This window comes from Neolamprologus brichardi, chromosome 3, assembly GCF_056152115.1.
Source record: "Neolamprologus brichardi isolate AB-2024 chromosome 3, ASM5615211v1, whole genome shotgun sequence".
Taxonomy (NCBI): domain Eukaryota; kingdom Metazoa; phylum Chordata; class Actinopteri; order Cichliformes; family Cichlidae; genus Neolamprologus; species Neolamprologus brichardi.
In genome coordinates this window covers 26,692,739-26,720,379 of record NC_142106.1, presented here as the reverse complement: position 1 = coordinate 26,720,379, position 27,641 = coordinate 26,692,739, and the positions used below count along the sequence as shown (strand labels likewise).

Here is a 27,641-nt window from a genome sequence, read left to right as displayed (position 1 = left end):
AGAGACGTGCAAAACGAGCACCAGCGGGTTACTTGTCGGGCACAGACTCCATGCGGTCCTAACGTTCATTAGTGGGACCTCTGCTCACATACCCAGCACCGTGTGGCATTCACCAACACAAAGGAGGACATGCCTCCCCACACCGTCGCTGACCCACTGCCAAACCCGTCGTGCTGGATGATGTTGCAGGCGGCTTAACAATCGCCACGGTCTCTCCAGACTCTTTCATGTCTGTCACATGTGCTCAGCGTGAACCTGCTCTCATCTGTGAAGAGATGGCTCTGATGGCGGGCCTGCCACGTCTGGTGTTCTGTGGTGAAGGCATTTTGCAGAGCACAGCAGCCATGGAAGGAATTTGGCTTGAAAGGACTTAAATCTCCACATTTTGACTTTTTTCTTTTCAAAACAGTATTTCTACTGTTTTACTCTCTAAATAGTGAGTCTAGTGTAATTAAAAAATTTCAAAATGAACAATAATATATGTTTTTTTCTTAATGTGGCCCTAATTCTCCTCCGTAGCGTTAGGAATAGGCGAATTCAAAAATATTTTTGATGCATGAAACATTTCCACAAATTTTATACGTTTGGTGTGTAGAGGCCTTAACTCAAGTTTAATTTGTAACAATCAAAAAGCTGCACGTCAAACTAAAAAGAAATTAACATTAAATGAAGGGAAAGTAGCTTAACTAGACAGAGGCGCACTCTTCCAGAGGTAATCTGTGTAAAAGCAGTGTGTAAGTCCCTTGGGGAAGTTCACCGACTCACACTTTTTTTATCAGATGGATTCACACTTCATTATGGCTGATCCCTGCAGCCACACACATACACACACATGTTGTCCCTGCAGCTACAGTGAAGAGGTCATTACACTCGGTAGCTCTACTGCATCAACAAAACAAATCGATTCTGGCTTTAGGATCAGAGACATTGTGAAAGCACGTGCGTCTTTCTGTGTGTAAAGGAGAAAAACGGGAGAAAGTGGGACATGAACACATGCGGAGATCCATCATGAGAAGTAATCTGACCTTCGTGCTCTTTTGGAGACGACGGAGTGAAGGAAGAGAAAGAGAAAGAGGGGAGCGGAGTGCCAGAGAGACTAATTAACTTGAGAGACACGGCCTTTTTCTCCTCCTCCTTAACAGAGAACATGCATGTGTTTAGTATATATGTGTATTTTGTACTGATATCAGGGCATAGTCATCACTGACAGATGGGCACATGACACAGTGTCTCATCATCACATGAGAGCTGCAGCATGAGAGGTAGTGAGGAAGGAAAACAGACACTCAGACTCTCTGACTTGTTCAAACACCAACTAAAAATACTCTAAAATGTCAGGGTATGCATCTCTGACTTCTGTCTCTGTAAAAAACAATTTTACATTTCAGAAGAAGGTAGGTTTTTTGAGGAGGCTGGTCTCTCTAAGGTAGGAAGTGCTTTTTGGTTGGAATTGGAGCATCTTTTTTTTTAAACCCCAAATTTAAATATTACAGGAAAACCAGAAGTCCTTAAATCAGGAGGATTAGAGTCAGGCATAATTCAACACAGTTTACCAAGAAATGCAAAGCTTGTTTAGTCTGCAGTGGCTTTATGGATCTGTGGTACTTGCACTTGATGCATAATTAAGGCAAACTAATAAAACTGAAAAGTGGTGGTAATATGTAGTCTCATTAACCCTTCAAAGCTACAAACATACATGCAATATTACTGAAAGTTATTGAAGTTACACTCATAAAGCCAGTTATTCTTTGCACGGAAATTCAATTCAGTTTTCATTTTCAGTTATATGGCGCCAAATCACAACAACAGTCACCTCAAAGTACTTTGTATTATAAGGTAAAGGTCCTGCAATAATAGAGAGGAAACACTACAATCACACAACTCTCTGTGATCAGGATAAAAGACAAACTGTGGAAGAGAGCCAAAGATCAAAATCCTAAGACTCCTAAAACAAACATTTCTTGAAATATAACAGCAGTATGTGTCGTGGATTCATGCTAACAAGAGCAAAACAAGCATTAGCTGACTGCTCAGCCACAACATAACGTGACCAGGGTTTAATATTAAAGTGTACTGATTTATTTAAAAGTGCAAATATACATCTTAATACATTATATAAGGGAGAAACAGAGCTTTTACAATACAAGGAGCTTGAAAGTCAATATTTGGCATGACCACCTTTATCCTTCAACACAGTCTGAACTCTCTCAGGCAGCTTTCTTGTCATTTCTTTAAGTAGGAATAGTTCTCCAGGCTTCTTAAAGGACATTCAAAGCTCTTCTTTGGATGTTGGCTGCATTTAGATGATCCCACACTGCTTCAATAATGTTGAGGTTCGAGATCTGGGGAGGCCGATCCATGACTGATAGTGATGAGATGATGAGATGAGATAGCCTTTATTTGTCAGTTGCAGGTCTTTTGCCCACAACCGAGATGACAGACCTTGCCGACCGTACATACAATACAAACATCACATTGGGGAGACAGGTCAGGCTAGGTAGCGAGGAAAAAAATATCAAAATGTGCAACACAAAAGGATAATACAGGAATGCACAGATATCAACACACCATAACACAATAAACACAACATGGGAAAGTGTTCCAGTGTGTACATCTGATCTGGGACCGCTGCAATCTTTCGACTGCGCCTCCAACTGACCTGATGTCCACATCAGAGGGGAGGTAAGCGTTGGAGGTGGCGTTGGATCCGGGGTAGGGAGGGTGATGCGTCAGTGAGTGCTTATCAGTATCAGTATATGTATGTGTGTGCGTGTCCATAGTTCAGCTGAGACAGTGTCCTTCACCCTGCCAGGCTAAGTAAACAGTCTTCCAGCCAACCCAGGTGGCCTTGTAGGGAATGGGAAGGAACAGACTAAACACAGTCGTTATCAGGGAGTTTTGTTCAGCTCCGGCCTTGCAGCTGGCGCCGAGAGGGTATCCGCATAAGTGATGTTATTTTTTTACTTTAGTGCGAACAGCTCATATGAATTTCAAAGCAGTTCTACAGTCCAACACTGGTCTCTCAATCTCCTGTTGGAGACCCGAGAGCTTCGCCATACTTGCGTTCTGTGATGTTATCATTTCTTGTGCTCAAGGAGCCAATTTCTGAGAAGTCACGGCAGTGTGCCTCCCCGAGATGTCATCCAATTTTGCGCCCAGAGATGTTATTCCGGGCTAGCCCTTCCGAGATGTATCCAGTCTGCACTCAGAGATCTTATTCTGAGTATTCACAGCAGCCGTAGCCTCTCCAAGATCTTATCCGTGCTGACTCAATGAGCCCATTTTGAGAAACTCACGCCTCTCCCATCGTTCCAATCCCAGCGGGCAGTCTTGTGGGGGTTTGAACAGCCGGTTCTGCTTTCTTAATTCTTCGATAAGTCAGGGCCAAGCCAGCTCCGATCAGCAAGAACCCTGTTACCATGGTTCCGAATAGGTAGATATCTTCAGCACTCAGGCTCACCCAAGCCCAAACTTCTCGTTGAGAAGGGGTGTCAATTGCATTTAGGGACCAGTTGATCCAATCCATAATTCCTCTTTTAGGTTTTAGAGAACAGACTGTGAGAGAATGTTCCAGGGAAAATACAAAAAAAAAAACACGAGACTAGACAAGGACATAAGCAGGGAAGATAAGGGAGAGGAGAAAAAGTGCGTCCACCTCCTCCGAGAGCCAAAGAGAATACTCTATATGATAGTGTTTCACTGTGTGATTTTCTGCCCATGTCTTTACTACACTGACAGTATGCTTGGGATCATTGTCATGCCATAAAAATGAAATGATTACATTTTTTTAGGATGTTATTGCATTGTGAATCAAAATCTGACTGTACTGTTTTCATAATTCCATTAATTTTAACACGATCTCCGACACAACTGACTGACCTGAGCCTCAAACCATGACAGTGCCTGCACCGTATTTTACAGATGGCTGTGGACACTCACCATTGCCCTCTCTCCTGACCTTCTCTACAGTATTGATGATGATTTGAATCAAATCTTTCACTCCATCAGACCTTTGGTGATGGATCACCTGAAAGAACTGGCGCTTATCGATCCCTATGTCAGGTCTGTGCAAAAATATTTCCCCCCTTTTAAAAAACACTTAAAGAAATGGGAACATGTGCTTATGCAACAGGCTGCTAGTAACAAAGTGTTTAAAGATACAATTGAAAAATTGTTCTTTTCTAAGTTTTTGTTATATGTAGACACACCACTGGTTAATCCCTGAGTCAACATTATTCCCAAGATGGTTAAGTACGAGGACTGGACTGAAAATGAGTGAAAATGAAACAAAAAAACTTTCAACAACCTTCAAAAAACTTGGAGAACTATTGCTCACTTTAAAAATTACTAAAGTGGAAAGGGATCATCTGGCTTGTTGCTAACACTTAGTTCAAAAAGCCAAGATACCTGATAGTAGGAGGTCGCCTATGAAATTGGCATCTTGCACATCTGGAAAGGCTGCATCAGTCCTGAAAGCTATACACAGATTTTCAAACATCTGCTCCTATCCAGAAATCTACTTCCGGGAAGGCCTTCCATATCCAGAAGGCAATGCTAAACTGCATCTAATACAACAGCATTTGTTCCCTCATGAAAGAAAAATGTTAGAAAGACCCAGGACTATTGACCAGTTAGAAAACTATTAGACAAGAGTGGAGGCAACATGCCTCCCAAAAGTCAAGCAACTGGTCTCCTCATGGCCAGGGAAGTGTAAGTAATTAATTTCCTTTAGTTCATTGTATCATTAAAGAAACTTTGCACTGATTACAAAGCCATTCTACTACTCCTTATCTTAAACCAGGCCCTTGGTAACTAGGGGATTATGCCAGTAAGGGTCTCTCATGCCGTGGCATCAAAATGTGGGTGTGCTTTTTCCAAATGACAGACACCGAAATGTCACAGAGAAAGTGTAGTGCACACCCACTTATCAAATATCAGCAGACACCACTTTGCTAACTAGCATACACTCCAGCAGAAGAACAAACCACTGAGCTAATTAATGTGAAGTCGTCAAAGTTGGATGAAAGCTGCAACTTTCCCAAAGTGAAAGACAGCCTGAGAGCAACAGGGAGAGGGCGATTTGTGTGTGTGTGTGCGTTTGTGTGTGTGCGCATTCCCCTTAAATAGACTCTATCAGATGCAGCGGGAGACGAGAGGAGACAGAGGTGAAAAAGACGGAGGAAGCGAGGGGAAATCAGGCATCCGTAAGGGAGATAATTAGCAAAATATGAGCACATGTGAGGGGGACATGTGAGAGTATTTACTTATTGTATATCCATCTATGTTTGTGTGTGTTTCTTTGTAAGTGTGTGTAGATGCCCTCACGTGGGAGTTTTGCTGTTCAGGGACAGATGGTGCCACATAACACTGAATGTTGATGTTCTTTGTCTGAACCGAACGCTAAACACGCCTACAGCATCTCTGAGCTCTGCACAGCTTTGACTGTATGATACTGGATTGTGAGAATAGTAGTGTTTACTTGCCCATGTGTGTCTGTATGTGTTTGTGCATGTGTGAGTTCTTTACACTCTAGAGATTTTGGGCTGCTTCAGATGCAAGTTGACAGTCCCTTGACAAATGTGGCAAAATGGTGGTCCTAGATCCCACTGTGAGACACATCCAAATGATACATAGCCTGTGGCAAAATTCAGATTGTGTCAGGTTGTTTAAGACTGAGTTCTCACACCGCTACGGCCCACATCTACAAGCAAACACTATAAAAATAACAAAAAATATGGGCATAATGCCATTTCTGAAAAACACACACACACAAACAAAGCTGTGAAATCTCATATACTTCCTGTTTAGATCACAGCATAATGACTGACCAGCCAGTTGGCGCACAATCTGACGCACTAATACGACTGATTGAGACTGACTCTAAGTCTGTATTCCATACTTATGAATAACTGAACTGAATCCGGTCGTGTTTTGTGTTCATATGTGTGTGTCGTGATGTACTCACCCGTGCCGAATGCTGTTTTGATCTTCGCGTGGAACGGTCTCCCATGGGTGAACAGCCTCAGCGTGCTTTCATGTGTGCTTTGGAAACACTGAAGTGTCTAACATCTGACTTGTGCTTTTCAGTCTGGAAGAGAAACAAATGGTGGATAAATTTAGAATTTTAGAATCTAATTGGTGCCGAGTGAGTTAATGGCTCCGCACGATTTTTTAAAAACAATTTTCATTCATTCAATAATCCCAGATGGCATTCAGGCAAGAGTTGTCACAACGTCTTGCTGGAAACAATTTTTTTTTCATATATACAAATAAATATAGCAAAACAATTGTGATTATTGAAAAAGGGATTCGTAGCTCGTTACAGGTAGTCTTGTAGGCCAAGTTGACATGTCTGTATGGTGTGATTGATAGTTCGATACAAAACATCTTACTTGGGGACTGGATCCTTAAACCACTCTAATGTCTGTGAAGGTTCTCAGTCATCCAGGTCATCGTAGTCTAAGATCATCATAGTCTCTACATAGAAGAGCCACCTCAACGGGACAAGACTCGGCTGTCCATCTGCATCTAAAGGACAAAGGTCACTCCTTCAAGGATGCCAATGTTCACATTTGGGACGGAGAAGACAGATGGTTTGAAAGAGGAGTGAAAGAAGCCATCTATCTCTACTGTGAGCGACCATCTTTGAACAGAGGCGGTGGTTTACGATGGCGATCGGCGATCGTGGCTCAAGAGTTGGGAGTTCGCCTTGTAATCGGAAGGTTGCCGGTTCGAGCCCCAGCTTGGACAGTCTTGGTCGTTGTGTCCTTGGGCAAGACACTTCACCCGTTGCCTACTGGTGGTGGTCAGAAGGCCCGGTGGCGCCAGTGTCCGGCAGCCTCGCCTCTGTCAGTGCGCCCCAGGGCGGCTGTGGCTGCAATGTAGCTTGCCATCACCAGTGTGTGAATGTGTGTGTGAATGGGTGGATGACTGGTTGTGTAAAGCGCTTTGGGGTCCTTAGGGACTAGTAAAAGCACTATACAAATACAGGCCATTTACTACACCAACTGTCTGCCATCTATAATCCAGTTTTGAGATCCCTTCCCAGATGCTTTAACGCCCACTCACATCCTGGGCCATCTGACCTCAGGAAATCACATGATAGGGTGGGGCCAGGTTTCACAATGAGCTCACCCAAAACCTTGGCTGGTTGTGACCCACACCCGTTTTCACACCTTTCACACCTAATCACTTGGGTGATTAGGTAGAGGATCATTAGGGGGTCCATGTCCCTCTTGGCGGGTTACTCCCACAGAGCTTAAATCTGGGACTCTCCACCATTTGACGCTAGAACTGAAGAAGCTTCTCGGATGAGAGGTGAAACGTCTTCAAGCAACTTAAAGAAGTCCAGACGCTTTTCTTTCCAAGCTCCTTAGACAACACACAATTTCACAAAGCTCAAATAATCTCAAACTGGTTTCCTGGACATTACAGTAAGTTCCCTGTACTAAACCAGCCTCCGCACTCAGTAGATCTCTGTCCAATCGAGCACTTAAAGGAGTCCAGACGCTTTTCTTTCGAAGCTCTTTAACTCACTTTAATGCACAAAAAACAGTTTATAACTTTTTTGTTGATATTATGTCTCTCTCCATTAAAATTAAGCTTATATAAAATCAGAAACTGTTTGTTCCATTGGAAGTGAGCAAAATTCATCAAGGGTCATAGTCATAAGTCATAATTTATGATGTACTGTGAGACGTGTGGCAGCAGAATATGTCTCACCACCTGTTTAATGAAGTGACTTCCATTTCCATGCTTGACTTTAGTTCATTTTCATGTGCTCTTTAGTTTAACATATGTTCCATATGGATCAATTTTCCGGGTCACCAGTGTGAAAGTCTTCAGACTTTATATGTACGAGCATTAGAGACCTCCATCATAATATGGTTTACTTTCTGTTGATTGGTCATTAGAGTGGAGTGGCTATGATAGTAACAAAAGGGCGGTAACTAGCCTGTCCATGGAAGTAATTCGAACTGATAATTGTTATTCAGTGGAACAGTAATATTCAAAGGGGCTGCTTTTTTATATGTACAGGTAATATTGACCATTTCAGAAGCCATTTACAGCCATCCATTCTTCTTCAGTACGATAAACAGCCTCCACAGACTGAGATAAACCATCACCGTAAACATGAGCACTTCATTTGGCTTTGTCAGAGTGCTGCTTTTACTGTTACTTCATTACCCTTAGACTTGATGCGTTCTTTTGTCTCTGCTTCGTATTTCACAGATCGCCTTCTACCAGCCATCTGACATATGAAAAAAGAAACAGGAAGGATAAAAAAGATTTTTCTTCACCAGTGTTGGGGAGTAACGGAATATCTCCCGTTACGTATTTAAAATACAAAATATGACTAACTGTATTCAGTTACCATTTAAAAAGGTGATAATTAGAATACAGTTACTTTGTTGAAATAAATGGATTACACAGCGGTGTTTCCTGTTTCATATGTTAGGCTACCCTCTCTAATTTTGATAATTCCTAGCATTGCCGTAAACCCAAACAAAACACGTAATAAGGAGCTCTAATATAAGTGTCCTGTTAATGTTGGTGGTGTCATTAACACTATGGACCCAAAGCCAGCACAACAGAGCCAGCAGTGTGCGGGCAGGAATGCATTTCTTACTTGGAAATTCGGACAACACTTCACATTTAAAGAAGAAAGGAATGGGAGAAATCTGACCGTGTGATGCAAACTCTGTTTGCCAGCAACCAAGCTGCTCTCAGCTTCAAAAGACTCCAACCTAAAGAAACATCAGGAGGTAAGTTCTTTCTAAAAAACTAACGCTAGCCCACTGCAACTACCTTGTTTTAGTCGCGGTAGCTATCTGGGTTATGTGCCACTTTAGTAGTAGTAATAACTGAAGGCTACTCGCCACCGAGTTAATATTGTTAGCTGCGTTTGTGATTTTAAAACGACATACGGATATATAAAGGATCTGTATTTACACATGACATTAATTTTATTATGAGTAATGTCAACCCTGCATTGAGTAGAGGCTGTAATCAGCTGACCTTTGCAGTTGTTGTTGTGAGAGTCACTGCTCTTTGTGGGTTTAGCCAATTGAATTCAACAAGATAGAAGCAGAGGTTATTTGGCTGATTTCCAACCCCCTGGCACCATAATGCTTCTATAAAAAGGTAGAATTCAGTGACTCTAATCACTGTTATTGCTTTTAATATAAACTGATATCTGCTACCTGTGATATAATTTAACGTTTACAACGAACTGCACCAGTCCAACATAGTGCATTACCATACATGCACCATGAACACATTCCACAAATATGGACAAAAGAAATGTGTTGAGAAGTGGCCGTGGGATATTTTCTTCCTGTTGTGTCTAAGAAAACTAGTTTATAATAATGACCAATAACAACGCTCTATGGAACTTAAACCAAAAAGGTATTTAGAAGTTGGTTAAAGACCTGGATCTAAAGTCACAGAAATAACATGCACATTATGACATACCATGTTTGTTTTTGCCTGAGCACTTAATTATGCTGGTATACTTCTACAAAGTACAGCTGAGCTCAGTTAAGGAACTGTCATTAGCTGTGGTATGTGGTCACAAGCCAAAGTATTTGCATAATGGTTTGTACAATGCTACCACTGTCCATCCATCCATCATCCTAACTACTTATAGGCTGAACCCTATTTCAGCTGTATTACAGTGAAAAAACACACTGAACAGTTCGCCAGTCTATCGCAGGGCGAACAGGAAGACAGGCACCATTCACACTCATGCGTGCTGGGTTAATAGATGTGAACATGTCTTTGGACTGTGGCAGGAAGTACCTGAAAATAACCCATGTATGCACAGTGAGTGCACAGAGGAAGACTCCAGCCACCCAGGAAGTCCAGGGAGGACAACACTATCCTTTCTATCAAGGTGTTATAGTGGTGCTTACTGAAAAGACAAGAATGTGACCCGTGTACCAAATTTTGAGCCAAATGATCCAAGGTGTTTTTTAAGATCTTTAAAACGAAATCACAAATGTCAGTCTTGTGGCAGTAAGAGATCAGAGGATCATCAGAGTCAAAGGGGCAGTAAGAGATCAGAGGATCATCAGAGTCAGTGGATTTCAATCCTTTCAGGGACTGCTGTGCAGCTTATTAAATACCACTCACCAAAGTCACCACAGATCCACCCCATTTGCATGTCTAATGCAAAAATATTAACTGCTTCAGAAACTTAATACAAAGAAATAAACCAACCAACCAACCAACCCTAAGGCAGAGGTGCATTCATGTGTATCTCATGTAGCTGTGACATTTATTGATCCCTCATCCTGCTTCACTCTTTCTTCTCTCGTTTTCTGTTTTCACAGTTAATTGTGACAGCGACTCAAAAATCAAACAACAGAACTCAGCCACGATCCTCCTTGTCAGCCACCTTGGACCTGCGCTATTAATGCGAGAGGCCACCATCACAAGCAGCCAATATAAGAAGCGCAAAGGTCAAAGCTGCGGTGGCGGCCAGTAGGGATGAAATATATTGCTCTGTCACTCTCTCATTCATGTGGAGTGCAGAAGCTCTCAGTATATATTTCCAAGTGAACCTTTAACCTCTGTGTGTCTGAGGAAATATAAACCCTACTTAACATTCAAACACTAACATGCCTAGGTACAAGCTGACTTTCCTTTCCAAAAGCATATGAAAAAAAAGCACTACATGAACAATAAAGTTTGCTAATTTGCTAATTAGATCCCCTGTTACCACCAGGGTTGGCAAGGCTGTGCTTTTTGGGATCAGAGCGTGCCTCCAACTACTCAAAAAGCTCAACTGAAACCACAACAAGCAACACTTTTTGCTCTCCAGGCAACAAGAGCTTATCCCCAATCTTTAACAAAGCTGTTTCTGCTGTCAGAGTTGTTAAATAAGATCTCAAAAAAGCAACACTTAAGCTCTGATGTAACAACAGCAAGGGTAGAAAGCTCTCAGTCCGTTAATTATCTTGCTTGATTTAATTTTGTTTCTGGAAATGATGGAGATGTAATTAGCTTGAAGTATCAGCTAAACACAAGCCATAGCGGATTAGACAGTTAGCCTAAAGACACATCTGAACGCAGGCAAGCTCTCACTTTGTAGTTGGAAACCCTAACTGAAATGACAAGGTTAACAATGGTGATGTATTCACGGGTGTCGTCCTTGTACGGTAGCGTGTTTTGCTTTTTAGATTCTAAAGACTTACTGATGCAAAAGTTTTTCAGTGCATTTGTCTTTGACCCTTTGTTGTTTTTCTTTAGTGGCGTATGAGGCACGACATGCGCTATGCTAACCACATAGTTCTTCATTTTAAATCACATACAACATCTGTGTGGGACATCTCTGCAAAGTAAATCCCAGGGACACAACTAGATGTGCTAAGGCCACACACTCTAAATTCTCTATCTGAAGCCATCGGTTGAGTGTAGAGTACACAGGAATTTTAATGTTTGCAAAGGTAATACAGTACTGTAAAGAAAAGTCTCGAGACATCCATCAATTCTTTGTATTTTTCTAGAAAAATGGGAAATGGGTACAGCGACTTATTGGAACATGTGCAGACATACATGGAAAGGCAGTATATAAGGAAAAACAGAGGTTGTACAATTCTGCAGTACCAAGCTTGAAAGTCAATATTTGGTATGACCATGTTTATCCTTCAACACAGCCTGAACTCTCTCAGGGAAGCTTTCTTGTAGTTTCTTTAAGTAGTCTTTTTTAAGTAGGCTTTTTGAAGGACATTCAAAGCTCTTCTTTAAGATGATCCGACAACATCAATAATGTTGAGGTCAGGGCTCCGGGGAGGCCAATCCATGACTAGTAGTGCTCCAGTTTAGTTTTCCTGGTATGCTTTTGCTGCACTGGTGTGTGTTTGGAATCAATGTCATGCTTGAAAATGAATCTGATGCCAATCAGATGCTTTCAGATGACGAGGCTGACAAGATCTCCAACACCGAAGGCTGAAATAGAGGCCCAAACCATGACAGAGCCTCCATCGTGTTTTACAGATGGCTGTAGACACTCACTGTTGGATCTCTTTCTGGTCTCCTGTATATAAATGATATGGGAATCGGGAGATGGGTTGGAGGTGGGTTGCAGAGCAGCTTGCACACGTGCAAAAGCTCTGATCAGGCTACAGCAACTTAAATAACCTGCTCTATATATGCCAGCTGATGTGGGCTGGCACTGAGATCAAGTAATCTGCCCAGTATCTGGTTGACCTTGACTGCGTGATCTGCTGTGGCTATGACTGATGTCACCATATTAGTGATGACTTTATATTTTCTGACTTGACAGATCAGTTTAAACTTGCAAGTAGAACAACTTGGTCTTATGGAAAGCAGAGGGTAGCATTGCTGTTTTATTGTTTAAGTAACTGTTTTCAATAGTTTTTGTCATCCCTTTCCCTTCTAGTTTTTCCTCCTTTCTTTCATTCATTCATCGTTGTTTTTCCAGCTCAGTTCTGCCAGTGCTGCCTTTTGTCCCTCGCATTTCTCATCCTGCTCCCTTTATTCCTCACCTAGCAGCAGCCTTCAACTACAATGGTAACATCAGCAATGCTGGAGTTACAGCAGATTTGTGTAGATATTAAACCATCCAAGCATCAAAGGGGAATGTTTTTACATAATTACATCTCCCGGTAGCACCTCTGTGACAGCAGTGGCAATTTAATGAACGATATTGTCATGCTGTGCAGCGCGGAGCCACTTAAGTGTTAGTCATTCACCATAGGTGTAATAGAAATGTTCTTCTGACAAAGCCCTGGATACACACATTCCTCAGCTCACATTTATACAAACACAAAATATTGAAAGTGTTTGACACTGTAGACGTGATGAAGGTTATCTTTTTGTTTGCATTTAATAAAAAAAAACAACAGGGAGAAAAGACTGAGAGGCAGACTGCTGTATTACAGGAGAGATAGTAAAACCGGAAGCCATAAAACTGAAATATGAAATGGGGAGAAAGAAAGAGGACGAGCACGAGAATGCAGGTTGGTAGATTTTGTGATGATTAGCTGCGGCATCAAATGGCGACGAAGATAGATTGTAGCCAAGAGCAGACAGGCTTGAGGAGATGGAGAGAGTGAGAGGGTGGAAAACAGATGGGACCAACACACAAACACACACACACACACACATGCAGGCTTTACTACCCACGTATAGGAAATAGCTTTTCACTAATCATATACTCCAAAGGGAAAGCTTTCTCACACAGCTACAGTGTAAAGTAAATAGATACTCCATATGCAGTGCCACAAACACACACACACAAACCATTTAATTAGCTTTCTGCTGATTGTAGCAGCTCTTCAAGTACAATCTCAAATAAAAGGACAGAACATGAACAGACATATTAAAGGGGACTGTATTGCAAGCTCTATATGCACTCAGCTGGCATTAGAGTTATCATAAAATATCTTGTTAAGAAACTCAAATCCTCAAATCTCAAAAACCAGAATGAATAACTTTAAAACGACTAATTTGGAAACCTTGCATGTTGTAATTTACTTCAAATCAGAGGTTGTTGTAAACTCTCACCCAATCCATTGATCATGAACGCCATGAGCCATTTACACATTAAACACGATCGAAGCAGCTTTCAGGAGACGGCAACTAAGCAAAGCCACTCGAGTTTCCCAATCACGTGAACAGAAGGCACTTTGATCCATAGAAGGGGGCTTCATCAGTGACCGAGCTCGGCCTCGCAGTTAACGACCTGCCACTTCTTGTGCCGATATGTAACAGAGGACTGGAAAGCTGCTTCTTTCTCATCTGACCCGAAAACAACCAATCTCTGATGAGTTATCACGACTTGTCTGATTAAGATCCAGTTTGTCTTTATTGCCGCTGGGATACATAACACACACCATATGGACAAAAGTATTGGGCCACAGCTCCTAATCTTTCAGTTTGAACGAACAGGCCGTGGTAACATGATGCCACTGATGCAACAAGTGAATTTTTTAAGTTTCTTCCCCCTCCCTATTCTGCAATCAACTGTAAGTGGTATCATTGCAAGGCAGAAGGATTTAGGAACCACAACAACTCAGCCACGAAATGGGAGATCACATAAGTGTGCATAAGAGGGTCGTTGAGAGAGTCCCTAAAAGTCACCAGCACTCTGCTGACTCAGCTCCTGTAGGTGTAAAGTGTATGTCCTGGTCCCTCAGTTCTCCCTGGCTGACGTCAACAGGTTTTATCTTCTATTTTTGTCTCTGCTTCAGTTTCTAGATGTTTATTGTCTGTGCTCCTCCTGGGCGGGACTCATTCTAGGTTACTGTCTTTGGCTTCACACACCTGAGGAAATCAACCACCTGTCTCTGATGATCAGCATCAGCCACCACTTCGCTGGATCATTGAACTACCTAGAAAGTGAAGCCCTGGCTCTGTTGCTTGTATTGTTGCTCGTGTGTTTCCCTGTGTGCAAACCTTCCCTGGATTCCTTCCCTGGATCGTGGTGAGCCTGCCTGAGTTTTCACAGAGTGTTTTTAGCTGAAGGGAGTTGGATGTTTTGGATGCCTGTTCCCTTGAACTCCCAGAGCCCCATTTCCCCTTGCACTTTTGTATATAGCACATTGTTGGTGAACACTTCTTCCGAGTCCTGCTCTTGAGTTCACTCCAGTATTCTTGACAGTTTAGTTTGCCCAGTACAATCCAATCCAATATTGTGTAGACCAGGGGTGGACAACTCCAGGCCTCGGGGACCGGTGTCCCTGCAGGTTTTAGATGTGTCCTTGAGCCAACACAGCTGATTTAAATGGCTAAATTACCTCCTCAACATGTCCTGAAGTTCTCCAGAGGCCTGGTAACGAACTAATCATTTGATTCAGGTGTGTTGACCCAAGGTGAGATCTAAAACCTGCAGGACACCGGCCCTCGAGGCCTGGAATTGCCCACCCCTGGTGTAGACGTTACCATTAACCTCACTCATTGGTTGTTGTGCATATATGAATCATGACATCACTCCAAAAACACAACAGTATATTTCTCAATCTTTTAAAGGTGATCATATCATGATAAATATTTAGATAATAAACATCCTGTGCAACAAATTTTATTGTTTTTCCATCAGAAACAGTAAGCGTCCAGCAAAAAACAACAAAAAGCAAGTCCCTGAGACAGATGGTCAGAGGAAACAGCATTTCCCGCCGTTCCTTTTTGCATATTCGTCATACTTCCACGTTTCTTTGACTTTTTCACATAGGGCTGGGTACATTTGGATATTATTATATTATTAGAAATATTAATATCTAATGTTTATCCAGGTTGCACTATGTTCAGCCTATTTATACCTATCATTCATGCCCAGTTGTAATTTGTTCTAATTGTATAGTTGCTTAAGACTGTAACTTGTGTTTTATTTACTTTCAAACTTCTCGTATTTATGTTCTCCTTCTGTATAAATATGCCAATTTGTTTATTTAAAAATGTTTATTTTTGTATGAAGAGCACAAAGTGAACCGGAGTCAAACTCCTTGTTTGTGTGAACAAACCTGGCCAAATAAAGATGATTCTGATTATTCTGTATATTTGCATGTAAATTAACTTTTTTGTACAGGGCTCTGTCCACATTCCTCATCCTACCCTTACAATGTGACAATATGAGCCTGTGCTGTGTACCTCATTAGTGTGATGGCTTGTTAGCTAGGTGTGTTAGGGTATATTATTGCCCTTCTTACTGTTTTAAATTGCTGAAATTTCCCTGGTTCGTTTGATTTGTTGTGCTCTACTTGGTAATACATCTAGTAATAAATAAGCAATCTGGAAAACAGACCCCTTCGAGGCCAGTACAATTAGGAAACCCACAGTGCACAGTTACCTCTATCACTACCAGTTATTCTACATTTTTTACATTTTAATTATTAATTAACTGATTAAATAATTCAACTTAATTAATATAACTTACATTCTATTATATGTTTTATTTCTTCTTCTTGTGCATTAATATGGTTATATACATAAAAAATGCATCACATTTACCATGAATCACGTTCTGTCTGTCACAAATTGTACATCTTGCACATCCATTAGATATGTTATAAAATGTACATATACATGGAAAGCACTTATCTTAGTACAGAAAGGTTTCTGTGTGATATTCCATGCACACACTGCTCATTTTGATTTTGAACCAATTATTAAAGAGTTATATGGAACACAGGAAGTCAGCACAGATCAAAATTAGCATAACCAAACAAACCTCTGTTACAGTTCCCTCAGGGCTCAGTATAATGCACAGTATAATACACAGTGACCCCGGTGTTGCGTATGGAGGCTGGAAACTCAACATCTACAAATTAAAGGAATATTTAATCAGTTGCGATCTGACTGTCAAATACTTGATTTACAAATGTTTGAGGTGCATTTTTTGAGGGTTTAGCAATAATTAAAAGCTGCTGCAGGAATCAAATGGTTGTCCACGGTCAGTGAAAAACATCTAAAAGCATTCATACTTCTTAAATCACTTATGCAGCATCAGTCACTTCTCCAACATTTATCTGTACACTGATCAATAACATGCTTTGCCACTGTTTCTGCTCCACTCTGTCCTTTTGGAAAGCACTTACTCAATAGCATTGCAAAGGCGTGAAGGTGTGAAGTACATGGCTGTGCCTGAATATGCGTACCCAGTTTGAATGTTATCTTCCTGTTGAATGGTCATATCACTTGTTGGCCAGTCACCAGCAGTCACCCAGCTCTATCTTCTCACCAACTTAGCCCCACTGTGCGGCAACAGTGCTTACCACCGTGTCACCGTGCTGTTCACCTTCAAAGTAAAGGCTGCAACTGGTTTCAGCAGTAAGACACGTTTACGTTGAGTCATTGCTAGTTATTGCAAACATCTGATTGCAGTTCTTTCTGACAACTATGGAACAACCAGCTATTAGGTTTGGAGGGCGGTTACTTTCTGACATACGTCCAGGTAGGTTTGGGTAGCTTTTATTCCTTTAATAAATAAAATCATCATTTAAAAACAGCATTGTGTTTACTCAACTATTAAAATCAGTTCAATGACCTGAAACATTTAAGTTGAGAAATACAAAAAAACTAAGAGATGGTCAAGCAGTGTAAATCCATTAGAATTTGAATTGGAATTGAGTTGGAAATCCCTATTCCCTAATAGTAATATTATTTCATCGTTATATGAATGTGCCATGAGTAGGGCTGTTCGATATAACATATATATTGGATGACGATATAAAAACGTCTATCGTTTCATTTTACGCTAGCGTTTGTTTCGTGGTGTCGCAAAATAAACTGTTTACGGCAATATTTTTCCATCGTTTTGATGGTCACTGTAGTGGCTATATTAGTTTCTTAAAGTTCTCTCTTTCTCTTATATGTAATATAACCACACTACTGACGGACAAGCACCTGTTTTTATGCGTTCTGGTTAGCAACAATGACGGTAACACCATTGCGTGTTTGCTTGTTTATCCATCCATCCATCTTCATCCGCTTTATCCGGGGCCGGGTCGCGGGGGCAGCAGCCTAAGCAAAGAGGCCCAGACCTCCCTCTCCCTAGCCACCTCCTCCAGCTCGTCCGGGGGAACACCAAGGCGTTCCCAGGCCAGCCGAGAGATATAATCTCTCCAGCGTGTCCTGGGTCTGCCCCGGGGCCTCCTCCCGGTGGGACATGCCTGGAACACCTCACCCAGGAGGCGCCCAGGGGGCATCCTTGTCAGATGCCCAAACCAAAGCCAGGGCCTCCGCTCCTGGCCGCCACCCGGCACACAATGCACCCGACCCCTATGGCGCCTCCTGCGGGTGGTGGGCCTGTGGGAGGATGGGCCCATGTCTCCTCTTCGGGCTGTGCTCGGCCGGGCCCCATGGATTAAGGCCCGGCCACCAGACGCTCGCCCTCGGGCACCCTCCCCGGGCCTGGCTCCAGGGCGGGGCCCCGGTAACCCTATCCCGGGCAGGGTAAACTGTTCCCTCGGTGTTTTTTTCATAAGGGTCTTCTGAATCGCTCTTTGTCTGGTCCCTCACCCAGGACCAATTTGCCATGGGAGACCCTACCAGGGGGCAAAAGCCCCCAGACAACATAGCCCCTGGGATCCCTGGGACACACAAACCCCTCCACCACGATAAGGTTGCGATTCACGGAGGAGTCTGCTTGTTTATGTTCCACATAAACCTTTCACAATAAAGCTCAAGATCCTGTTGAGACTTTTCAAAATAAACTGAATCACGTGAAAGAGCAGATTATTTACGGATGAGAATTAAAAAAGAGCCGTCAGGTGCTAATAAATAAACCTTAGACTCAAACGTTAGAACAGGCTTTTCCCCGCAGCACGCCATGTAATAAATACTGACAAAGAAAACGGCGGCCTTTACAACTTATGTCTAAAAATGTATCGTTTCATGCATCAGTTAAAACACTCGACTCCAGGTACATGACGCACAGCTGGAAACACTTCCCGCAAGACGAGCTGCCCGAGATTCACAGAATTTACAGAAAATGTTACATTTTTGTGATTTATATTGTTATTGGGACGATAGAATTATTATATCGGGATATGAGATTTTGGTCATATCGTACAGCCCTAGCCATGAGATTCAAATAGCTTGGCAAAACCACCAAAACACAGCTAGTATAGAAATGTCCTCCAAAGAGCTACTTTTTACCTTTATATGTATTTTGAGTACATTTTCACATTTCTGGCTTTACCAAAGTAATTTTAATACAAGTGTCTGTACTGTAAGTGATGAATGTCTGTACTTTGTCCACCTCTGCAAATAAGAGCCGGTCACAGCCTCTGTAAAAACACTGTAGTCACTGCCTTCACATCATTCTCAGAGCTGAGAACACACAGCCTTAATATCAGGGTGTCTGCCTGATAAAATAAAGGTTATAGAAAAATCATTGGTTGTTTTTACAGTAGGCTAATTTTATCCATGGTATACACTTGCATGTGAATGTTTAGGACTTCACACAAATACACACAGATGCGTCTTTGTTGAGGGTTTGATAAGCATGCAGGAAAAGTAAGACAGACAGTCCACATCAGCGTATTATTTCTCCCCGTCTTTCTCATAGTCTTTCTTTTCTTTCTGTGTCTCTACCCTCAAACCATCTCTCCCTGCAAGTCCATTATTTCTCCATTAAAATGCAGGATGACCCGAGTAATTGTCTCCTATGACTGGATCCTAATGAAAAAACACATTGCATTAGTGACGAGACGTAGCGCGTGCAAGCCGCAGGGCCTTGACCAAAGCAGATAATATTTGCTGGGAGACCTGCCTGTTGCACGCTTTTAACCAGCATCAGTGTGTGCGTGCGTGTACATTTTGTCTGTGCATGTGTGTCAGTCTGCGAAAGCCTTGACCAATGCAGATAATATTGTCTGAGATTCTCATTCTCCTCTTTTAACCTGGACGTCACTGTGTTTGTGTGCATGAGAGAAACCATCTTCACAGGCATGCATGAATATGAAATCCCCAGTGTGTGCGCGCTGGTGAAGAGTGTGCAGTCAAGCATGGTGCATATGTATGCGTATATGTGCATATACATCAGGCAGCAGAGAGCAGCAGGTAGAACTACTGGGTGTAAAAATAAATGGGTAGGAGGCATCAATGGATGACTTAAAAATCTACATTTACATTGGCCCCACAGTCCTGCTCAGACTTTAGGATGCAGAGGAAAAGAGCATACGTGACGGGAATAGGCTCAACACTTTCCTCGCAGGTTTGTCACGATGATGTTGCATTAATATTACAGCAAGATGGAATTCTATATGCAGTTTTATGAATGCTTCATTCTTTCACCAAATGAACTCCGGCAGACTCGAGAAATGTGTCAAAACGATTGGATGCATGCAGATTGTTAGTAACACACACACAAAAACACACGCCTCATGTGCGGGGGCTTTTTTTTAGGCTATTGAGTTGGACTCTAATTGTGTGTGTGTGTGTGTTGGGGGGGGGGTTGAGAGGTTTAAGCACATATTACCATGACGAACATGCACAATGATCTCTTGGCTAGGCCTCTGCAGCAAGGGCCTAGGTCAGGGGTCGGCAACTGCATGCGGCTCTTTTGTCCTTATACTGCGGCTCCCGGTGGTTTGGGAAAATAAATTAGAAGTATTTAGCTGAAGTGTATTTTATTTGTGTTTAGTTCTTTTTTTAACTTGTAGTTCTAAATTGAAGATTATTGTGATTTTGAAATATAAAAATAAAATTATATTATATTATTTTTTCACCGCTCAAAATAAGCGTCACACTTGCGGAAGCCGGTATACCCGCCGAAACGCCGTGCATTTATCGAGACTTTCGACCCCAGGTAGGCCAATTATGGATCTTCGGATCCACATTATGTCAGCAGCTCCACCATGAACTATGTTAAAACAAACACCGCTCACGCATCACAGATGGCAGCTTACAGTCCTGCGTAAAGATGAAAGCCCCGATTTGAAGACGCTGTGCGCAGAGGTTCAGGACCATAAGTCGTATTGTAAACATATCACGGCAGACCCGACGATGTTTGCATGAACATGCTTTTCAGCATCTCTTTACTGACCACTTTTCACACACGGTTGCTGTACGCATACAGCCGGCTGTAGCTTTTCAGTTCACAGCCCGACAACACAACAGCAGAGAGAGCACAGACTTTAAGGTGGCGAGGCGTGATTGCGGGTGCCGCTCAGGTGCGTCCGCCTCCCCTGCAGCGGCGCTGAAGACCACGCCCCGCCACACACATTAACCAGGTAAAATACATATTTAGGCAGAATTTTGCAAATATCTATTTTTCCTTTTTTAGCAGCATAATGCTTTTTTTCAATTACTTTTTAAAAGTCAGGTAAAGGCTCCAAAAGCCCAAAGGCGATATAAGGGTGGCGGCTCAAAACAGTTGTTTGCTACGTGGATCATTTTAGTTCAGCTGGGTGTCTTTCCTTTTGTTATATTTCTTTAAGAATTCAAAATGTGTTAATTACATAAATAAAATGTAATTTTCTCTGTAGCACTTCATGGATTTCATAAGCAACACACCTTAGTTGCTCTTTGGATTCTTTTAAAAAGCAGTTAAAAACTTTTCTGTTCAAACAAGCCTTTTGTTGATCTACGTATTTTATATTCTTTACATTATTTACATTTGATCTTTTACATTGTGTATAATGTCTATTGATTGTATTGTTTATTTTAATATTTGTGTACAGCGCTTTGTGACTGCCTGTCTGTGAAAAGCGCTTAATAAATAAACTTTACTTACTTACTTTAGTTGTTCACACAAAGCATAAAAGTAAAAAACAATATATACAGTGTTATCTTCATTTTAGATTTCAAAAAGTATTTTGCGGCTCCCAGTGTTTTCTTTTGCGTGGAAACCGGGTCCAAGTGGCTCTTTGGGTGTTAAAGGTTGCAGACCCCTGGCCTAGGTTTTTCAGAGCCGCCCATGCAGCATGTAATGGATATCTGGTTCAACTAACGACTAATGTATGCATCAAATTGTTGCATATATTGATAAATGATAGGTTTTTATATTTTGAGTGTTGATTTTTAGGAGGACGACTGGGCCAGGCACCCTCGTAGGTTTTTCCAGCTCTGCAGTGGTCAGAATCAAAAGTGGTCCAAGGAAGGAACCCTGGTAAACCAGTGACAGGGCCATGGTGGTGCGATCCAACAGATGAGCTACTGTAGCTCAGTTTGCTAAAAAAGTTCACGTTGGTTTTGATAGAAAGCTGCAAGAATACACAGAGCATCACAGTCTGTTGATTATGGGGCTGCACAGCCACAGACCAATCAGGATGCCCATGCTGACCCCTGTCCATGGCGCTAACAATGGCAATGGTGAGTATGAGAACTAGCTCACACTAAAATAGAAGAAGGTGGCTTGACAATTCACATTTTCTTTTACATCACGTGGATAGCCGTGTGTGTGTACGTCACTTACCTGGGGAACACCTGGCACCAGGATGCACTATAGAAAGACAAGCTGGTAGGCAGTGTTTTGTTGAGAAGCCTTCCATGTGGATGTTACTTTGATACTACCATCTATCTATCTTGTGTTGCAGACCATAAAAAACTTTCATGGAAACACTCCCTGATGGCTGTGGGGCTCTTTCAGCAGGATAATGTGCTCTGCCACAGAAAAAGTGGTTTGATGAACACATCAATGAGTTTAAGGGGCTGACTTGGCATCTAGATTCATTCATCTCAATCCAATGGAGGATCACTGGGATGTGCTGGACAAACACCTGGAGTCCCCAACTTACACCACAGATGTGGAGACTGCCTTCACATCTGTGGTGCCAGATACCACATCACACCTTCAGGGGTCTAGTGGAGTCTGTATCTCAACAGGTCAGGGCTCCAAAAGGGGAGCAACCCAACATATGCAGGCGATCATAATGTTGCCTCTGATAGGTGTGTCTCCACTAATTAGCTAATTTACCTCTGCATGCTGAGTTAAAGAGTAAAAGGAATGTGACAGAGATGGATATTACATAAAGGTTATGCAAGAGATAGAGACATTAATCTTGATGATAAGACTGAACGTAATGACTTGAATGAGTTATTTGTTCATAAGTTCACTCAACTTAAACTTGTGGGTTTTTCCTTTTTCTTTCACTACAGTGTTAATTTATTCATTTTTATCTTGGCCTCTCAACTTCATTTCCCTGCTTTGTTCTCTTAGGGGAGCAAAGGAATTCCCTCTTCTCGCCTTTGCTTCTTCAGCTACTGCTTCCAGCTTAAAGTTTTCTTTTATGGTTGCATAATTTATATATGTCTTTTACACTGCCCGTGTAAAATCCTCTCTAATCTTCGCTTTCTGACCTTTCTTTGGTCAGTCCTCATCACTGCTTTTAAAACAGTTTTTGGGTACTTCCCATTTCCACCTTTCTTCTACTCTTCTAACTTCCCGTATCTTTGTCTTCCATCCCTTAATCCCTTAATTATTTGTCCCTTTCTCTTACATTTGAAACCTCTAAATTCATCTCCACCTTATGTTTCCCATTTCTAATTTCTGGGACTCCATTTCTGTGCCATAAATCTCTTGCAGCCCTCAAATCTTGCTCTGCCCCCATCTCCCTGTGTTTGGTCTGTTCGCTCTGTATCTTCCTGAAGGTCCCCATATTTCCATTCAGCTAAAAAATTGCCTTGTCACTTCTCTGCCGCATTCCCAGTCCTTTATGTTTATTGTCACACCTTCCCCGCGTCTCCCTCTCTGCTTCCCAGAGCGAACAAACACGCTCCGGGTTCATCTTTTGTGACCAACTGGAATGGATCAGAGTAATCACAAGAGCAAATAAAGCACACGAGACATTTGGTGCTTATTTCAAGAAAGGCATGAAATGTTTTTTTATTTATGCTGACTCACCTCTCTTGCATCTTATCATCGAGGCACAGACTCAGCAATAATCTCATATCACAGTTTTATTTCAACGACTTCTCCCGCAGCCATATTTCTTCTCCTTTGCACTGTTCATCCTCAGAAAAATGAGGATGCGAAGGACCGAGCCCAGCACAGCCAAATAAAAACTGTTTTTGATTTTATATAATAAATCCAGGCAGAGCTCCACGTATTGGCTCTTTGCTTGACTTAACTGTGCTTTGAGTAACTTTCCTTTCCTTTCCTCTTCCTCTTCCTCTTCAAAATCATTATACATATTTTGATTTGATGGATCACAAGGTTTTGTTTGTATGTTATGGCAGAACTAAACACCCGTGCTCGTAAATGCCAGATTTTGAGGTTACAATTATAACTTGGACCCAAATGTTCACAGAAAATAAAACTAAAGCAACGTTAAACATTGAGCACTGCAGGAAGGTGGCAATCCATTTGTGTGGAGGGTCTGCTACATGAAGTGCTATTCTGAAACAAATAGTCTCAAGAGCAAGTGAGTTATATTAACCACCCTCTGTGAAGTTGCAGCACCTGTTGTGTCTGATATGGATGAAACTCCACACATTGCCAGAAATGAGTTTCATGAGGTTATTTCAGAATTGTTTTCAGTAACAGACCAAATGAAATGGCCTTTCTGTAAATTCTGTACAAGATCTTTCTACATGTTTAAAAGGTCTTCATAACCTTTTAATCTTTGTTGTTATAAATGCCAAAACTAAGGAACAAGAGAAGGAAAGAGGGGGCATTTTAGAATGAAACTGAAATGGAAAAGCTGCGTTTTCCAAAAAGTCTTGGACATGATCCTTATCCATCTATCTGTACTGTGCAAATGTCTCAAGCCAGATCTCTTTTCTTTTTATTTTTAAAGGGGCCAGACTTTGTTGTAATTTTCCTAAAAGTGGTCTTGAGCAAGAGTTCTCGAGGCTTTCTGAAGGGCATTGGCTGCTTGTTCACCCATTTTTAGTTCAGCCCTTATTTGACCATTTTAAGAGGAACGTTTTTGTCGTAAAGGTCACGAACACTGACTGATGAATCATTCAGACTCAAAAATAGTCCAGGTTCATCCAATTTTTAGCCAAATCTACATACATCTGGACCTTCAATTGAGCCATCAACTGCTCACTGAAGCCTCATCAAAAATGGTCAGCGAGTGCTGTTTAAGATCTTTGAGCTCCATCAGATCTTGATCTACCATGCATTACCCCATCTGGAAAACATCTGATTGGCACCAGCTTCATTTCTCAGAATGACAATAATTCAATACTTTGCTGCACCTATTTCCCATTAAGAGATGGCTCAAGACGTTTACATAGTGCTGTCATGTGATAGATTGTCTGTGTAGGTTCTTAGTCATCAAAGTCATGATAGTTTAAGTTTGTGAAGAGGTTTCACCTCTTATCCAAGAGGCTTCTTTATTTCTAAAGAAGAACAAAATGTCTTCACAAACTTAAAGAAGTCCAGCTCCCTGGTTTTTAAAACTGTTAAGACGAGATGTAATAGATGCTGATTTTCAGAAAATGACATCCTAAAACTCGCTGCTGGATTTCAACCTCACAACTTATTTAAGAGAACCTTCAGAGCTGTAAGTGTTACAGACGTGTGAGGGTTACAAGCATCACAGACTGGGAGGATACAGAGGTTTGGTTGGAATCGAGCCTAAAAGTCGAAATGCTGCTTGTGATCCTTCGGGAAACCACCAGGAGAGAAAAGAGAAAAGGGGGCGGGTGAACTCAAACGCACAATGACGAGTGCAGGAGGAGAACAAAGGCCGAGAAGCTAGAAGAAGAATGTTACTGTCCAAATACTGACTGATTTCAAAGGTGTAGATCAGTTTTCAAGCCAAGAATCTTAAACCGACGCACCAAAAAAGGTCTGCAGCTTCACCGGCAACATGCAAAAAAAGGAAAAAAAAGGTTACTTCATCTAAATTTGCTGGTACTGCTGTCAGTGCACTTCAAAACTTCAGGCTGTTTGGTCTCTGGAAAAGCAGATGGAGACACGGGCACATGAAAGTGGGCTGGAGAAGCCTTGCATGCAGAGATTCAAACACAGCAGGATCACTGATGGTGGTGCACAAGGAGACATCCTTGAGGGGATGGGCAGCCAACGGGGCCGGGCGGCGTGGGAGGGGTGTTGCTGAACTTTTCTGACAGCAACTCATAAGCAGACCAATTTCAGTCTCTCGAGCGCAGCCTTGAATTAAAAAAAGCTGACCACAGAAACAAAAGGCGTATAACAGCAGGTCCGCTTGGTAGCTCGGAAGCTTTTGACATCACAGAAAGAAAATCGGCTGTAGCATGTTTACACTATTAAATTATCTTCACAGCGTGCAAAGTCGATATCTACTTCTTTAAGACATGGAAACTTTGAATCATGTGGTGCGGGGTCGCGAGTGAGATTCACAGAAAAAAAAGAAGAAAAAGAAGAGAAAGAAGCCAGAGTAAAGTTAATGAGAATCAAAGGAAAGCAGAAGACGGAGAAAAGATACTCAGTGTGAAGTTGAGAGAGACTAAGATGAAAGAACATTTGCAGAGAGACCAAAAAGAATGAACAAAGGAAGAAGGGTTTGATTACCATTTGGTAGATAACAGGAAGATCATAAAAAAGCTAAAATGACTGAAAACACGATCAAAGACACGAATCCTGCCGAAACACACACCGTTTCACAGCTCAGCCACCACGTGAACGTGCATGTGTGCATTTATTTATGTTTTTATTTATTTCGTTTTCATTAAGCTCCTCATCTGAGCCTCCCCGTGGCTTCACTCATGTTTGAAGAAGCCATCTGAGACTCGGAAAGTGCAGATTTACCGACAAGCCAAATTACACTGTCGCAATTTATCAGCGCTAAAATGCGCTCAGCGTGTGTCCTCGTGTGCATACGTGCATTCATATGGAGATGCGGGGCTTTTCTTGCAACGGCATATGTCTGTGCGCATGTGTGCGCTCGCTGTGTGTGTGTTTTTTTTAGCCCTCCTCTGGGGAGACCCCACGCACCGTCTGTCTCCGACTGATTCGGTATTCACTGCCACAGAGAGACAGGAAAGACAGAGTGAAGAAGATGAGGAGGTGGAAGAAGGAGGGAGGAGGAAATAGAAAGACAGCAATGGCATAGAGGGAAGGGAGAGAGCATATTTAAGAGGGAAAACAAAAGAGAAAAGGGGGTAATTTGATGCTAAGAGGTTATAATTTTCATTCACGCTTCAACTGTCTAAATAGACGTCTCCACTCGGTTCAAACTGCCTTCTTAAACGCTGCTGTTTCACAGTCTGGGGTTAGATGTCACCTGCACTTTCAAAACGACTTTTTGCAGACATGTCTGCAGCCATTTTGTGAGAGCAGGTGCTGCAGACTTTCCGTTTTGTTTTCTGTGTCTTTTTTTCTCACTCTCTTTTCCCCAAATGGTGGATTTCATTGTAAAAAAACAAATAAAAGAAGAAGGACGGAGCTATGGAGGAGGTGAGAGGGGCATAAGGAGACAGGGAGAGATGAGAGGAGGCAGAAGAGGAGGCTGAAAACAAGGGGACGAGGTGAGGAAAAGAAAGAGAGGAAATCGAGGGTGGAGGAAGAGAGTGGAGGTGTTTTCCATCCTGTTTGAATTTCATTATGGTTTTCAAATTTAATGAGAGGCTAAGAGGCAGGCAAGAGGGAGACAGGAGGTAAAGCAACCGAGGTAGAAGTCATACATACTGATTACAGCTAATATGCAAACACACGGTGCTTGAAGCCAGCTGTAGTAAATGTCCACAGAGAGGTGAATGAAAAGAGCAAAGAAAGGAGGGCAACACACGTTAAAAGGTTCAGGTGTGACGCTCGCTGATGGCTTCTGCCAGACTCGGGCTTTACATTGTTTGCTGCTCATGTTTTCTCCCAAACAGCATCTCTGATTAATCTGCCCAGCAGGGTCCTGTCGTAGAGTGTGAGTGAGGGATTGTACTTTAGAGACATATGGAATCAGAACGATGCCACCTTGAAACGAAACCGAAAAAAATATTGAAACCGAAAAAAAATATTGTCATTGAAATAAATGTACTCAAAAATCTTGTATTGAAACCGAAAAAAAAAAATTGATAGTGAAAAACAATTAATTGAAACTGTAATTCTTTTGTTTTCGCTTACAATTTTTTTTTTTTCGGTTTCAATCCATTTTTTTTCGGTTTCAAACCATTTTTCAGTTTCTATCTGCTGGCACTGTTTTGGCATCCGGGTGCGCGCTGGGAGGGGGGCGGGGATTCCGGCCCGCATATATTTGCAGAAATTATAGGGCTTTGGAGCGTGATGTCACGGGGGTGGGCGTGGA

General features: G+C 42.0%; 1 protein-coding gene across 2 annotated transcripts in view; it reads right to left on the bottom strand.

The window, feature by feature from the left end:
- htr2cl1 (5-hydroxytryptamine (serotonin) receptor 2C, G protein-coupled-like 1) overlaps positions 1–27,641 on the bottom strand; it is a 222,828-nt gene that overhangs the window by 105,938 nt on the left and 89,249 nt on the right. For both annotated transcript variants that reach the window (XM_006807044.2, XM_006807045.2), the window contains exon 3: positions 5,966–6,088. The gene's annotated coding sequence lies outside the window, so the exon portion shown is untranslated. The remainder of the gene's footprint in view (positions 1–5,965; positions 6,089–27,641) is intronic.